The 4,666-nt window shown below is 41.4% G+C and overlaps 1 pseudogene; it reads left to right on the top strand.

Annotated features, from left to right (window-relative positions):
- The first annotated feature begins 3,569 nt into the window (after positions 1 to 3,569).
- On the top strand, positions 3,570 to 3,689 carry LOC145403044 (5S ribosomal RNA; annotated as a pseudogene).
- The last annotated feature ends 977 nt before the right edge of the window (positions 3,690 to 4,666 follow it).

Consider the following 4,666-nt stretch of genomic DNA (forward strand, 5'->3'; position numbering starts at 1 on the left):
GTGATGTGGTGTGTGGAAGGAAGAGAAGACGGAGGGGGGTGCAAGGAACAGCGTGGTGGACTGAAGAGGTGAAACAGGCTGTGGCACAAAAGAAGAAAGCATACAATGAATGGATGAGAAATAGGGGCGTGGAAGAAGTTGAGAGGCGGAAGAGAGAGTTATATGTGGAAAGAAAGAGAGAGGTGAAAAGATTAGTAAGAGAGAGTAAGAAGAGAGTGGATGAGGAATTTGGAAGGAATTTGAGTGTAAAGTGGAGGGACTGTAAGAAAATGTTCTGGAGAGAGGTGAAAAGAGTAAGACAGGGTGGAAGTGAAGTTAGCAGGGGAGTGAAAGATAAAAATGGTAGATTACTAGTGGAGAAGGGAGAAAAAGTGAGCAGATGGAGAGAACACTTTAAGGAATTGTTGAACGTAGAGGATGAAAGTAATGCGAGTATAAGTGGCTGTGGAATGGCTGGGAGAAGAAGGGAGGTGAGAAGACAGGAAGAAATCAGTAGGATAGAAGTTGTGGAAGCAATGAAGAAAGTTAAATCGGGGAAAGCCCCTGGAATTGATGGAGTGTGTGGTGAAATGCTGAAGCATGGGGGAGAGATAGTAGTAGAATGGATGTGGAAGATGTGCAGATTGGCCTGGGAGGAAGGTAGAGTCCCGGAGGATTGGAAGTCAGGTATAATTATTCCCTTGTACAAAGGAAAAGAAGAAAAAGAAGTGTGTGGTAATCATAGGGGCATTTGTCTTCTTAGTATAACAGGAAAAGTGTATGGTAGGATACTTATAGACAGAGTTAGAGAAAGAACAGAGAAATTAGTTGGAGAAGAACAGGGAGGCTTTAGGAAGGGAAGAGGTTGTGTAGATCAGATATTCATTCTTAGATCTTTAGTGGAAAAGTTTCTAGAGAAGGGAAAGAAGTTGTATGCGGCTTTCATGGATTTGGAGAAAGCATATGACAGGGTGGATAGACAAGGATTGTGGAAAGTGTTAAGAATATATGGAGTAGATGGGAAGTTGTTGAATGCTGTGAAGAGTATGTACGATGGTGCAAAGGCTGCAGTGCGTGTGGATGGTGAACTAAGTGAATTTTTCTCTTTGAAAGTTGGGTTGAAACAGGGATGTGTCATGTCTCCATGGTTGTTCAATCTGTACATGGATGGGGTAATAAAAGAGGTACAAGGTAGGGTAGTGGATGTTGGAGTGGCCCTGGTGAGAGAGGATAGTCTTTGGAAACTCCCTGTACTGTTGTTTGCAGATGATACTGTGCTGTTGAGTGAAGACGAAGGGGAGCTGCAAGGCTTGGTGGATGAGTTTGAGAGAGTGTGTAAGAAACGGAATCTAAAGGTGAATGTAGGGAAGAGTATAGTGATGGTCTTTGAGAGAGGTGAAGTTAGTGAATGTACAGCGAGGTTGGATGGTGAGGAATTGGAAAATGTGAGTACGTTTAAGTACCGGTACTTGGGTAGTGTGATGAGTAAGGATGGAGGTTTGGAGGGTGAAGTGCATGAAAGGGTACAGCAGGGAAGAAAGGTTGCTGGTTCTTTGAAAGCAGTGATAAGAAACAGGGAAGTGAGCATGGAAGTGAAAAAGTTACTACATGACATTATTGTCATACCAACTCTAACGTGATGAGAAATAGGGAGGTGGGTATGGAAGTTAAGAAGTCACTGCATGATGGTATTGTGATCCCTACCCTGACGTATGGAAGCGAGACGTGGACCTTGCAAGAGGGGAACAAGTCAAGAGTGAGAGCAGTGGAAATGAGTTACTTGAGAGGAGCATGTGGAGTGATGTGGAGGGACAGGTTGACGAATGAAGATGTGAAGGAACGTTGTGGGGTAGATGTGGATGTGGTTGAGAAGATTAGGAGAAATACACTGAGGTGGTTTGGACATGTGGAGAGAATGGAGAATGAAAGACTGACTAAGAGGGTGTATGTAGGTGAGGTGGAGGGAGGGAGAGGGAGGGGTAGACCGAGGATGAGGTGGAGGGATGGAGTTGAGAGGTATATGAGGGAGGGGGGGGTTAGTTGGGGGGAGGGTAGTCAAATGGTGAGTGACAGAGTGACTTGGAGGCGTTTTGTCTGCAACCACCCTTTGCGGGATTAGGGCGTCGGGCTATATATAGATAGATAGATAGAACTCTAACGTACGGAAGTGAAGCTTGGACATTGTTGGAAGGACACAAGTCAAGAGTGAGAGCAGTGGAAATGAGTTATTTAAGAGGAGCCTGTGGAGTCACGTGGAGAGACAGGCTGACGAATGAGGATGTAAAGGAGCATTGTGGTGTTGATGTGGATGTGATAGGAAGCGTTATGAGGAACACACTGAGGTGGTTTGGCCATGTGGAGAGGATAGAGGGTGAAAGACTGACGAAGAGAGTGTATGTGAGTGAGGTGGAGGGGGGAAGAGGGAGGGGGAGGCCGAGGATGAGATGGAGGGATGGGGTGGAGAGGTATATGAGAGAGGGGGGTGTGAGGTGGGAGCAGGGCAGTGAAATGGCGGGGGACAGGGCGACTTGGAGTCGATTTGTTTGTGGCCACCCCAAACGGGATTGAGGCATCTGGCAATAGATAGATAGATAGATTCAGGATTGGGAAAAGAGAAGAAGGGAAGGTAAGACTAGTAGTTGTAGGACTGAGAGAGGAATATGAAAAATGGAAGATCTTGAAAAATTGTGGGGTACCGGTACTTAGAAACTCAACAAATGATTTATATAAGAAGATAAGAATGAGTGTAGACATGACGAGAAAAGAAAGAGAAGCAAATGCAAAGCTAAAAGAAGAACTGAAAGAAAAAAAGGAGGCTTGGAGGAAACTGGTTAATAAAGAAAGGTAAGATTGTAAGGTTGGACACAAATGATAATGAGAACTGACGGGATGGGAGAAATGAGAACATAAACAGTGAAGAGGGGGAATTTTTATTCAGGGTTATTAACGTACAAGGGTTGTCTAAATGTAAAAGTAAGGAAGTAGAACAATTAGTAAATGATAATAGTATCGTGTGCCTAACAGAAACAGAAAAGAAAATTAGCAATATAATATTTAGTCAAAATATATGTGTTGTAGAAAATATGAGAGATTTGGAAGAAAAGAAGGGAGGGGGAATAATGATTCTGTACAAAGGAAATCAAGGGATAGAAGTCAGTAAAGTAAACACTAAAAATAATGATATGATACATGCTAAATGTTCAATAAGAGGTTGGGAGATGAAACTGATAGTGGTTTATTTTGCGTACATGATAAGAATAGAAACAAAGCAATGAGGGAAAAAGTAGAATCTGTCATTGAGAGAAGTGAAGAGCCATTAATGATAGCAGGAGATTATAACGAGCATGTAGGGTTTAAAGGGGAACAAAGATTAGATGATAATGGAAGGATGATATTAGATTGGATGGACAAATATAGGCTCATAATGTTAAATGAAGATCAGAAATGTACAGGAGAATTTACATGGTGTAGGGAAAAACAAAAAAGCACTATAGATTACACATTGGTCAATGATAAATTATATGATAAGTATATAAGTATGAACAGTGATGAAGGTAAAGAGTTTTTTTATTTGTCAGATCATAATTTAATGGATATAAAATACCACGTTGAGTACACCGCTTCCTGTCCGATAAGCGAAGTTAAGCAATGTTGGGTCAGGTTAGTACTTGGATGGGTGACCGCCTGGGAACACCAGATGCTGTTGGCATCCCTACGTGTCAAGTGGGGTTGGTGGAGGATTAGTGCCCCTCCCTGTAAAACAATTAACTCTAAGCCCTTGACCACCCCGTTTGGGATACATGGCGTCTGGCAATGATTGGATGAATGAAAAATAAAAGCAAAGAAACAAAAAACAGAATTCAGAAATACGGAATGGTTAGTAAGAGAGTATTACAAGTCAGATAAAAAATCAATGAAAAAGTTTGAAGAAGAATTGGAAAAAAGAATAAAAAGAGAGAATATCAGAGATATAAAAGATTTAGAAGAAAGGATGAAAGACATAGCGGAAAGAGTACCGAAAGGTACTTATAGGAGACGGATGGGAAAGGAAAGAGATAAGGAGGAACCGGTGTGGAGAACAGGAAATAAGAAAAGAAATAAAAGAAAGAGACGTAACAGATGTAGGAGGAATGCAGGGTCACAGGAAGAGGAGGAAAAGTGGAAAAACCTGTACCTGGAACAAAAAACGTAAAACCCAAAAGTTGATTAAAGATGAAATAAATAAGTATGAAGACAAAATAATAAAGGAGATAAAGGATAAAAGGGATAATAAAAATATTTGGAAATATGTGAAGAAGCTAAAAGGAGAGAAAGAGAAAGAGGACAATATGTTGATGGTATATGGGGAAGATGGCAAGAAATTTGAGAAAGAAAGATTAGAGGAAGAAATAGGAAAGTTCTGGGGAAATATATATAAAAAGCTGGGAAACAAGATGGAACAAATATGGAATAGACAGAAGAAGGAAGAATATATGAAGGAATATAAGAATGTAAGAGAAAAGATAAAGAGAGGAGGAGAATTCCAAGGAAGAAGAGGAAGGGAAGAGAGGTTAGAACAGGAAGATGATTAAAGGATGATAAAATCATCTATCTATCTATCTATTGCCAGACGCCTCAATCCCATTTGGGGTGGCCACAAACAAATAGCCTCCAAGTCGCCCTGTCCCCCGCCATTTCACTGCCCTGC

Source organism: Coenobita brevimanus, chromosome 6, assembly GCF_032717465.1.
Source record: "Coenobita brevimanus isolate Jiangsu-jjx chromosome 6, ASM3271746v2, whole genome shotgun sequence".
In the NCBI taxonomy this organism is placed as follows: Eukaryota; Metazoa; Arthropoda; class Malacostraca; order Decapoda; family Coenobitidae; genus Coenobita; species Coenobita brevimanus.